We start from the raw sequence: 12,829 nt of genomic DNA on the forward strand, positions 1-12,829 counted from the left end.
CACATTTGGCACAAACTTCTCTGCAGTTTTCAAAATATCCCACATATCCCAATTTCCAGGCCTGAGCCATATTATGGAGCAAAATTCTGGCTCTCTGCACGTATTCGAAGTTTGAAATTGCAACTTTTTTATACCCAACATATGCCAAGTAATGAAAGCGGCGTTTGGTCACATTTGTCCCAAACCTCCTTGCAGTTTTCAAAGTATCCCAAACATCCCAATTTCGAGGCCTGAGCCATATTTTGGAGCCAAATTCTGGCTCTCTGCACGTATTCGCAGTTTGATATTACGACTTTTTATACCCAACATATGCCAAGTACTGGAATCGGCAGTGAGTCACATTTTGCACAATCTCCCCTGCAGTTTTCAAAATATCCCAAATATCCCAATTTCGAGGCCTGAGCCATATTTTGGAGCCAAATTCTGGCTCTCTGCACGTATTCGCAGTTTGAAATTACGACTTTTTATACCCAACATATGCCAAGTACTGAAAGCGGCGTTTGGTCACATTTGTCACAAACCTCCCTCCAGTTTTCAAAATATCCCAAACATCCCAATTTCAAGGCCTGAGCCATATTCTGGAGCCAAATTCACACTCTCTGCACGTATTCGCTGTTTGAAATTACGACTTTTTATACCCAACATATACTAAGTACTGAAATCGGCAGAGAGTCACATTTTGCACAAACTCCCCTACTATTTTCAAAATATCCCAAATATCCCAATTTCGCAGCCTGAGCCATATTTTGGAGCCAAATTCTGGCTCTCTGCTCGTATTCGTAGTTTGATATTTCGACTTTTTATACCCAACATATGCCAAGTACTGGACGCGGCAGTGAGTCACATTTTGCTCAAACTCCCCTTTAGTTTTCAAAATATCCCAAACATCCCAATTTCGAGGCCTGAGCCATATTGTGGAGCCAAATTCTGGCTCTATGAACGTATTTGCAGTTTGATATTACGGCTTTTTATACCCAGCATATGCCAAGTACTGAAACCGGCGTTTGGTCACATTTGTCCCAAACCTCCCTGCAGTTTTCAAAATATCCCAAATATCCCAATTTCGAGGCCTGAGTCATATTTTGGAGCCAAATTCTGGCTCTATGCATGTATTCGCAGTTTGATATTACGACTTTTTATACCCAACATATGCCAAGTACTGGACGCGGCAATGAGTCTCATTTTGCACAAACTCCCCTGCAGTTTTGAAATATCCCAAACATCTAAATTTCGAGGGCTGAGCCAAATTCTGGCTCTATGCACGTATTCGCAGTTTGAAATTGCAACTTTATTTTAACCAACATATGCCAAGTACTGAAAGCGGCGTTTGGTCACATTTGTCCCAATCCCCCCCTGCAGTTTTCAAAATATCCCAAACATCCCAATTTCGAGGCTTGAGCCATATTCTAGAACCAAATTCACGCTCTCTGCACGTACTCGCAGTTTGATATTACGACTTTTTATACCCAACATATGCCAAGTACTGAAAGCGGCAATGAGTCACATTTTGCACAAACCTCCCAGCAGTTTTCAAAATATCCCAAACATCCCAATTTCGAGGCCTGAGCTATATTTTGGAGCCAAATTCTGGCTCTCTGCACGTATTTGCAGTTTGAAATTACGACTTTTTATACCCAACATATGCCAAGTCCTGAAAGCGGCAGTGAGTCACATTTGGCACAAACTCCCCTGCAGTTTTCAAAATATCCCAAATATTCCAATTTCGAGACCTGAGCCATATTATGGAGCAAAATTCTGGCTCTCTGCACGTATTCGCAGTTTGAAATTACGACTTTTTTATACCCAACATATGCCAAGTACTGAAAGCGGCGTTTGGTCACATTTGTCTCAAACCTCCCTCCAGTTTTCAAAATATCCCAAATATCCCAATTTCGAGGCCTGAGCCATATTTTTGAGCCAAATTCTGGCTCTGTGCACGTATTCGCAGTTTGATATTACATATTTTTATACCCAACATATGCCAAGTACTGAAAGCGGCAGTGAGTCACGTTTTGAACAAACTCCCCTGCAGTTTTCAAAATATCCCAAATATCCCAATTTCGAAGCCTGAGCCATATTTTGAAGCCAAATTCTGGCTATCTGCACGTATTCGCAGTTTGAAATTACGACTTTTTATACCCAACATATGCCAAGTACTGAAAGCGGCGTTTGGTCACATTTGTCCCAAACCTCCCTCTAGTTTTCAAAATATCCCAAACATCCCAATTTCGAGGCCTGAGCCATATTTTGGAGCCAAATTCTAGCTCTATGCACGTATTCGCAGTTTGATATTACGACTTTTTATACCCAACATATGCCAAGTGCTGAAAGCGGCATTTGGAAACATTTATCCCATTCCCCTCTGCAGTTTTCAAAATATCCCAAACATCCCAATTTCGAGGCCTGAGCCATATTTTGGAGCCAAATTCTGGCTCTCTGCACGTATTCGAAGTTTGAAATTGCGACTTTTTTATACCAAACATATGCCAAGTACTGAAAGCGACATTTGGTCACATTTGTCCCAAACCTCCCTGCAGTTTTCTAAATATCCCAAATATCCCAATTTCAAGGCCTGAGCCATGTTTTGGAGAAAAATTCTGGCTCTCTGCACGTATTCCCAGTTTGAAATTACGACTTTTTTATACCCAACATATGCCAAGTGCTGAAAGCGGCGTTTGGACACATTTGTCCCATTCCCCCCTGCAGTTTTCAAAATGTCCCAAACATCCCAATTTCGAGGCCTGAGCCATATTTTGGAGCCAAATTCTGGCTCTCTGCACGTATTCGCAGTTTGAAATTACGACTTTTTTATACCCAACATATGCCAAGTACTGAAAGCGGCGTTTGGTCACATTTGTCCCAAACCTCCCTGCAGTTTTCAAAATATCCCAAACATCCCAATTTCGAGGCCTGAGCCATATTTTGGAGCCAAATTCTGGCTCTCTGCACGTATTCGCAGTTTGATATTACGACCTTTTATACCCAACATATGCCATGTCCTGAAAGCGGCAATGAGTCACATTTTGCTCAAACTCGCCTGCAGTTGTCAAAATATCCCAAACATCCCAATTTCGAGTCCTGAGCTATATTTTGGAGCCAAATTCTGGCTCTCTGCACGTATTCGCAGTTTGAAATTGCGACTTTTTTATACCCAACATATGCCAAGTACTGAAAGCGGCGTTTGGTCACATTTGTCTCAAACCTCCCTCCAGTTTTCAAAATATCCCAAATATCCCAATTTCGAGGCCTGAGCCATATTTTGGAGCCAAATTCTGGCTCTCTGCACGTATTCGCAGTTTGATATTGCGACTTTTTATACCCAACATATGCCAAGTTCTGAAAGGGGCAGTGAATCACGTTTTGCACAAACTCCCTTGCAGTTTTCAAAATATCCCAAACATCCCAATTTCGAGGCCTGAGCAATATTTTGGAGCCAAATTCTGGCTCTTTGCACGTATTCGCAGTTTTAAATTACGACTTTTTATACCCAACATATGTCAAGTACTAAAAGCAACGTTTGGTCACATTTGTCCCAAACCTCCCTCCAGTTTTCAAAATATCCCAAATATCCCAATTTCGAAGCCTGAGCCATATTTTGGTGCAAAATTCTGACTCTATGCACGTATTCGCAGTTTGAAATTACGACTTTTTATACCCAACTTATGCCAAGTCCTGAAAGCGGCAGTGAGTGGCATTTTGCACAAACTCCCCTGCAGTTTTCGAAATATCCCAAATATCCCAATTTCGAAGCCTGAGCCATATTTTGGAGCCAAATTCAGGCTCTCTGCACGTATTTGCAGTTTGAAATTACGACTTATTATACCCAACATATGCCAAGTCCTGAAAGCGGCAGTGAGTCACATTTGGCACAAACTCCCCTGCAGTTTTCAAAATATCCCAAATAACCCAATTTCGAGGTCTGAGCCATATTATGGAGCAAAATTCTGGCTCTCTGCACGTATTCGAAGTTTGAAATTGCAACTTTTTTATACCCAACATATGCCAAGTAATGAAATCGGCGTTTGGTCACATTTGTCCCAAACCTCCCTGCAGTTTTCAAAGTATCCCAAACATCCCAATTTCGAGGCCTGAGCCATATTTTGGAGCCAAATTCTGGCTCTATGCACGTATTCGCAGTTTGAAATTACGAATTTTTATACCCAACATATGCCAAGTGCTGAAAGCGGCGTTTGGACACATTTGTCTCATTCCCCCCTCCAGTTTTCAAAATATCCCAAATACCCCAATTTCGAGGCCTGAGCAATATTTTGGAGCCAAATTCTGGCTCTTTGCACGTATTCGCAGTTTGATACTACAACTTTTTAAACCCAACATATGCCAAGTACTGAAAGCGGCGTTTGGTCATATTTGTCCCAAACCCCCCTGCAGTTTTCAAAATATCCCAAACATCCCAATTTCGAGGCCTGAGCCAAATTCTGGCTCTATGCACGTATTCGCAGTTTGAAATTGCGACTTTTTTATACCCAACATTTGCCAAGTACTGAAAGCGGCGTTTGGTCACATTTGTCCCAATCCCCCCTGCAGTTTTCAAAATATCCCAAATATCCCAATTTCGAGGCCTGAGCCATATTCTGGAGCCAAATTCACGCTCTCTGCACGTATTCGCAGTTTGAAATTACGACTTTTTATACCCAACATATGCCAAGTACTGAAAGCGGCGTTTGGTCACATTTGTCCCAAACCTTCCTGCAGTTTTCAAAATATCCAAAACATCCCAATATCGAAGCCTGAGCCATATTTTGGAGCCAAATTCTGGCTCTCTGCACGTATTCGCAGTTTGATATTACGACTTTTTATACGCAACATATGCCAAGTCCTGAAAGCGGCAATGAGTCACATTTTACACAAACTCACCTGCAGTTTTCAAAATATCCCAAACATCCCAATTTCGAGTCCTGAGCCATATTTTGAAGCCAAATTCTTGCTCTCTGCACGTATTCGCAGTTTGAAATTGCCACTTTTTTATACCCAACATATGCCAAGTACTGAAAGCGGCGTTTGGTCACATTTGTCTCAAACCTCCCTCCAGTTTTCAAAATATCCCAAATATCCCAATTTCGAGGCCTGAGCCATATTTTTGAGCCAAATTCTGGCTCTGTGCACGTATTCGCAGTTTGATATTACATATTTTTATACCCAACATATGCCAAGTACTGAAAGCGGCAGTGAGTCACGTTTTGAACAAACTCCCCTGCAGTTTTCAAAATATCCCAAATATCCCAATTTCGAAGCCTGAGCCATATTTTGAAGCCAAATTCTGGCTATCTGCACGTATTCGCAGTTTGAAATTACGACTTTTTATACCCAACATATGCCAAGTACTGAAAGCGGCGTTTGGTCACATTTGTCCCAAACCTCCCTCTAGTTTTCAAAATATCCCAAACATCCCAATTTCGAGGCCTGAGCCATATTTTGGAGCCAAATTCTAGCTCTATGCACGTATTCGCAGTTTGATATTACGACTTTTTATACCCAACATATGCCATGTGCTGAAAGCGGCATTTGGAAACATTTATCCCATTCCCCTCTGCAGTTTTCAAAATATCCCAAACATCCCAATTTCGAGGCCTGAGCCATATTTTGGAGCCAAATTCTGGCTCTCTGCACGTATTCGAAGTTTGAAATTGCGACTTTTTTATACCAAACATATGCCAAGTACTGAAAGCGACATTTGGTCACATTTGTCCCAAACCTCCCTGCAGTTTTCTAAATATCCCAAATATCCCAATTTCAAGGCCTGAGCCATGTTTTGGAGAAAAATTCTGGCTCTCTGCACGTATTCCCAGTTTGAAATTACGACTTTTTTATACCCAACATATGCCAAGTGCTGAAAGCGGCGTTTGGACACATTAGTCCCATTCCCCCCTGCAGTTTTCAAAATGTCCCAAACATCCCAATTTCGAGGCCCGAGCCATATTTTGGAGCCAAATTCTGGCTCTCTGCACGTATTCGCAGTTTGAAATTACGACTTTTTTATACCCAACATATGCCAAGTACTGAAAGCGGCGTTTGGTCACATTTGTCCCAAACCTCCCTGCAGTTTTCAAAATATCCCAAACATCCCAATTTCGAGGCCTGAGCCATATTTTGGAGCCAAATTCTGGCTCTCTGCACGTATTCGCAGTTTGATATTACGACCTTTTATACCCAACATATGCCATGTCCTGAAAGCGGCAATGAGTCACATTTTGCTCAAACTCACCTGCAGTTGTCAAAATATCCCAAACATCCCAATTTCGAGTCCTGAGCTATATTTTGGAGCCAAATTCTGGCTCTCTGCATGTATTCGCAGTTTGAAATTGTGACTTTTTTATACCCAACATATGCCAAGTACTGAAAGCGGCGTTTGGTCACATTTGTCCCAAACCTCCCTCCAGTTTTCAAAATATCCCAAATATCCCAATTTCGAGGCCTGAGCTATATTTTGGAGCCAAATTCTGGCTCTCTGCACGTATTCGCAGTTTGATATTACAAATTTTTATACCCAACATATGCCAAGTCCTGAAAGCGGCAGTGAATCACATTTGGCACAAACTCCCCTGCAGTTTTCGAAATATTCCAAATATCCCAATTTCAAAGCCTGAGTCATATTTTGGAGCCAAATTCTGGCTATCTGCACGTATTCACAGTTTGAAATTACGACTTTTTATACCCAACTTATGCCAAGTCCTGAAAGCGGCAGTGAGTGGCATTTTGCACAAACTCCCCTGCAGTTTTCGAAATATCCCAAATATCCCAATTTCGAAGCCTGAACCATATTTTGGAGCCAAATTCAGGCTCTCTGCACGTATTTGCAGTTTGAAATTACGACTTTTTATACCCAACATATGCCAAGTCCTGAAAGCGGCAGTGAGTCACATTTGGCACAAACTCCCCTGCAGTTTTCAAAATATCCCAAATAACCCAATTTCGAGGTCTGAGCCATATTATGGAGCAAAATTCTGGCTCTCTGCACGTATTCGAAGTTTGAAATTGCAACTTTTTTATACCCAACATATGCCAAGTACTGAATGCGGCGTTTGGTCACATTTGTCCCAAACCTCCCTGCAGTTTTCAAAGTATCCCAAACATCTCAAATTCGAGGCCTGAGCCATATTTTGGAGCCAAATTCTGGCTCTATGCACGTATTCGCAGTTTGAAATTACGAATTTTTATACCCAACATATGCCAAGTGCTGAAAGCGGCGTTTGGACACATTTGTCTCATTCCCCCCTCCAGTTTTCAAAATATCCCAAATATCCCAATTTCGAGGCCTGAGCAATATTTTGGAGCCAAATTCTGGCTCTTTGCACGTATTCGCAGTTTGATATTACAACTTTTTAAACCCAACATATGCCAAGTACTGAAAGAGGCGTTTGGTCATATTTGTCCCAAACCCCCCTGCAGTTTTCAAAATATCCGAAACATCCCAATTTCGAGGCCTGAGCCAAATTCTGGCTCTATGCACGTATTCGCAGTTTGAAATTGCGACTTTTTTATACCCAACATATGCCAAGTACTGAAAGCGGCGTTTGGTCACATTTGTCCCAATCCCCCCTGCAGTTTTCAAAGTATCCCAAATATCCCAATTTCGAGGCCTGAGCCATATTCTGGAGCCAAATTCACGCTCTCTGCACGTATTCGCAGTTTGAAATTACGTCTTTTTATACCCAACATATGCCAAGTACTGAAAGAGGCGTTTGGTCACATTTTCCCAAACCTCCCTGCAGTTTTAAAAATGTCCCAAATATCCCAATTTCGAGGCCTGAGCTATATTTTGGCGCCAAATTCTGGCTCTCTGCACGTATTCGTAGTTTGATATTACGACTTTTTATACCCAACATATGCCATGTACTGAAAGTGGCGTTTGGTCACATTTGTCCCAAACCTTCATGCAGTTTTCAAAATATCCAAAACATCCCAATTTCGAGGCCTGAGCCATGTTTTGGAGCTAAATTCTGGCTCTCTGCACGTATTCCCAGTTTGATATTATGACTTTTTATACCCAACATATGCCAAGTCCTGAAAGGGGCAGTGAGTCACATTTTGCACAAACTCCCCAGCAGTTTTCGAAATATCCCAATTTCGAGGCCTGAGCCATATTTTGGAGCCAAATTCTGGCTCTCTGCACGTATTCGCAGTTTGAAATTGCGACTTTTTTATACCCAACATATGCCAAGTGCTGAAAGCGGTGTTTGGACACATTTGTCCCATTCCCCCCTGCAGTTTTCAAAATATCCCAAACATCCCAATTTCGAGGCCTGAGCCATATTTTGGAGCCAAATTCTGGCTCTCTGCACGTATTCGCAGTTTGAAATTACGACTTTTTTATACCCAACATATGCCATGTACTGAAAGTGGCGTTTGGTCACATTTGTCTCAAACCTCCCTCCAGTTTTCAAAAAATCCTAAATATCCCAATTTCGAGGCCTGAGCCATATTTTGGAGCCAAATTCTGGCTCTCTGCACGTATTTGCAGTTTGATATTACGAATTTTTATACCCAACATATGCCAAGTACTGAATGCGGCAGTGAGTCACGTTTTGCACAAACTCCCTTGCAGTTCTCAAAATATCCCAAACATCCCAATTTCGAGGCGTGAGCAATAATTTGGAGCCAAATTCTGGCTCTCTGCGCGTATTCGCAGTTTTAAATTACGACTTTTTATACCCAACATATGCCAAGTACTGAAAGCAACGTTTGGTCACATTTGTCTCAAACCTCCCTCCAGTTTTCAAAATATCCCAAATATCCCCATTTCGAAGCCTGAGCCATATTTTGGTGCCAAATTCTGGCTCTATGCACGTATTCGCAGTTTGATATTACGACTTTTTATACCCAACATATGCCAAGTCCTGAAACGGTCAGTGAGTCACATTTTGCACAAACTCCCCAGCAGTTTTCGAAATATCCCAAATATCCCAATTTCGAGGCCTGAGCCATGTTTTGGAGCCAAATTCTGGCTCTCTGCACGTATTCCTAGTTTGAAATTACGACTTTTTTATACCCATCATATGCCAAGTGCTGAAAGCAGCGTTTGGACACATTTCTCCCAATCCCCCCTGCAGTTTTCAAAATATCCCAAACATCCCAATTTCGAGGCCTGAGCCATATTTTGGAGCCAAATTCTGGCTCTATGCACGTATTCGCAGTTTGAAATTACGACTTTTTATACCCAACATATGCCAAATCCTGAAAGCGGCAGTGAGTCACATTTGGCACAAACTCCCCTGCAGTTTTCAAAATATCCCAAATATCCCAATTTCGAGGCCTGAACCATATTATGGAGCAAAATTCTGGCTCTCTGCACGTATTCGAAGTTTGAAATTGCAACTTTTTTATACCCAACATATGCCAAGTACTGAAAGCGGCGTTTGGTCACATTTGTCCCAAACCTCCCTGCAGTTTTCAATGTATCCCAAACATCCCAATTTCGTGGCCTGAGCCATATTTTGGAGCCAAATTCTGGCTCTATGCACGTATTCGCAGTTTGAAATTACGACTTTTTTATACCCAACATATGCCAAGTGCTGAAAGCGGCGTTTGGACACATTTGTCTCATTCCCCCCTGCAGTTTTCAAAATATCCCAAACATCCCAATTTCGAGGCCTGAGCCATATTTTGGAGCCAAATTCTGGCTCTCTGCACGTATTCGCAGTTTGAAATTACGACTTTTTTATACCCAACATATGCCAAGTACTGAAAGCAGCGTTTGGTCACAATTGTCCCAAACCTCTCTGCAGTTTTCAAAATATCCCAAACATTCCAATTTCGAGGCCTGAGCCAAATTCAGGCTCTATGCACGTATTTGCAGTTTGAAATTGCGACTTGTTTATACCCAACATATGCCAAGTACTGAAAGCGGCATTTGGTCACATTTGTCCCAATCCTCACTGCAGTTTTCAAAATATCCCAAACATCCCAATTTCGAGGCCTGAGCCATATTCTGGAGCCAAATTCACGCTCTCTGCACGTATTCGCAGTTTGAAATTACGACTTTTTATACCCAACATATACTAAGTACTGAAATCGGCAGAGAGTCACATTTTGCGCAAACTCCCCTCCTGTTTTCAAAATATCCCAAATATCCCAATTTCGAGGCCTGAGCCATATTTTGGAGCTAAATTCTGGCTCTCTGCACGTATTCGCAGTTTGAAATTACGTCTTTTTATACCCAACATATGCCAAGTACTGAAAGCGGCAATGAGTCACATTTTGCACAAACTCCCCTCCTGTTTTCAAAATATCCCAAATATCCCAATTTCGAGGCCTGAGCCATGTTTTGGAGCCAAATTCTGGCTGTCTGCACGTATTCCCAGTTTGAAATTACGACTTTTTTATACCCAACATACGCCATGTGCTGAAAGCAGCGTTTGGACTCATTTCTCCCAATCCCCCCTGCAGTTTTCAAAATATCCCAAACATCCCAATTTCGAGGCCTGAGCCATATTTTGGAGCAAAATTCTGGCTCTATGCACGTACTCGCAGTTTGAAATTACGACTTTTTATACCCAACTTATGCCAAGTCCTGAAAGCGGCAGTAAGTGGCATTTTGAACAAACTCCCCTGCAGTTTTCGAAATATCCCAAACATCCCAATTTCGAAGCCTGAGGCATATTTTGGAGCCAAATTCAGGCTCTCTGCACGTATTTGCAGTTTAAAATTGCGACTTTTTATACCCAACATATGCCAAGTCCTGAAAGCGGCAGTGAGTCACATTTGGCACAAACTTCTCTGCAGTTTTCAAAATATCCCACATATCCCAATTTCCAGGCCTGAGCCATATTATGGAGCAAAATTCTGGCTCTCTGCACGTATTCGAAGTTTGAAATTGCAACTTTTTTATACCCAACATATGCCAAGTAATGAAAGCGGCGTTTGGTCACATTTGTCCCAAACCTCCTTGCAGTTTTCAAAGTATCCCAAACATCCCAATTTCGAGGCCTGAGCCATATTTTGGAGCCAAATTCTGGCTCTCTGCACGTATTCGCAGTTTGATATTACGACTTTTTATACCCAACATATGCCAAGTACTGGAATCGGCAGTGAGTCACATTTTGCACAATCTCCCCTGCAGTTTTCAAAATATCCCAAATATCCCAATTTCGAGGCCTGAGCCATATTTTGGAGCCAAATTCTGGCTCTCTGCACGTATTCGCAGTTTGAAATTACGACTTTTTATACCCAACATATGCCAAGTACTGAAAGCGGCGTTTGGTCACATTTGTCACAAACCTCCCTCCAGTTTTCAAAATATCCCAAACATCCCAATTTCAAGGCCTGAGCCATATTCTGGAGCCAAATTCACACTCTCTGCACGTATTCGCTGTTTGAAATTACGACTTTTTATACCCAACATATACTAAGTACTGAAATCGGCAGAGAGTCACATTTTGCACAAACTCCCCTACTATTTTCAAAATATCCCAAATATCCCAATTTCGCAGCCTGAGCCATATTTTGGAGCCAAATTCTGGCTCTCTGCTCGTATTCGTAGTTTGATATTTCGACTTTTTATACCCAACATATGCCAAGTACTGGACGCGGCAGTGAGTCACATTTTGCTCAAACTCCCCTTTAGTTTTCAAAATATCCCAAACATCCCAATTTCGAGGCCTGAGCCATATTGTGGAGCCAAATTCTGGCTCTATGAACGTATTTGCAGTTTGATATTACGGCTTTTTATACCCAGCATATGCCAAGTACTGAAACCGGCGTTTGGTCACATTTGTCCCAAACCTCCCTGCAGTTTTCAAAATATCCCAAATATCCCAATTTCGAGGCCTGAGTCATATTTTGGAGCCAAATTCTGGCTCTATGCATGTATTCGCAGTTTGATATTACGACTTTTTATACCCAACATATGCCAAGTACTTGACGCGGCAATGAGTCTCATTTTGCACAAACTCCCCTGCAGTTTTGAAATATCCCAAACATCTAAATTTCGAGGGCTGAGCCAAATTCTGGCTCTATGCACGTATTCGCAGTTTGAAATTGCAACTTTATTTTAACCAACATATGCCAAGTACTGAAAGCGGCGTTTGGTCACATTTGTCCCAATCCCCCCCTGCAGTTTTCAAAATATCCCAAACATCCCAATTTCGAGGCTTGAGCCATATTCTAGAACCAAATTCACGCTCTCTGCACGTACTCGCAGTTTGATATTACGACTTTTTATACCCAACATATGCCAAGTACTGAAAGCGGCAATGAGTCACATTTTGCACAAACCTCCCAGCAGTTTTCAAAATATCCCAAACATCCCAATTTCGAGGCCTGAGCTATATTTTGGAGCCAAATTCTGGCTCTCTGCACGTATTTGCAGTTTGAAATTACGACTTTTTATACCCAACATATGCCAAGTCCTGAAAGCGGCAGTGAGTCACATTTGGCACAAACTCCCCTGCAGTTTTCAAAATATCCCAAATATTCCAATTTCGAGACCTGAGCCATATTATGGAGCAAAATTCTGGCTCTCTGCACGTATTCGCAGTTTGAAATTACGACTTTTTTCTACCCAACATATGCCAAGTACTGAAAGCGGCGTTTGGTCACATTTGTCCCAAACCTCCCTGCAATTTTCAAAATATCCCAAACATCCCAATTTCGATGCCTGAGCCATATTTTGGATCCAAATTCTGGCTCTATGCATGTATTCGCAGTTTGATATTACAACTTTTTATACCCAACTTATGCCAAGTCCTGAAAGCGGCAGTAAGTGGCATTTTGCACAAACTCCCCTGCAGTTTTCGAAATATCCCAAACATCCCAATTTCGAAGCCTGAGGCATATTTTGGAGCCAAATTCAGGCTCTCTGCACGTATTTGCA

The sequence above is a fragment of the Procambarus clarkii genome, unplaced genomic scaffold (genome assembly GCF_040958095.1).
Source record: "Procambarus clarkii isolate CNS0578487 unplaced genomic scaffold, FALCON_Pclarkii_2.0 HiC_scaffold_147, whole genome shotgun sequence".
NCBI classification, from domain to species: Eukaryota; Metazoa; Arthropoda; class Malacostraca; order Decapoda; family Cambaridae; genus Procambarus; species Procambarus clarkii.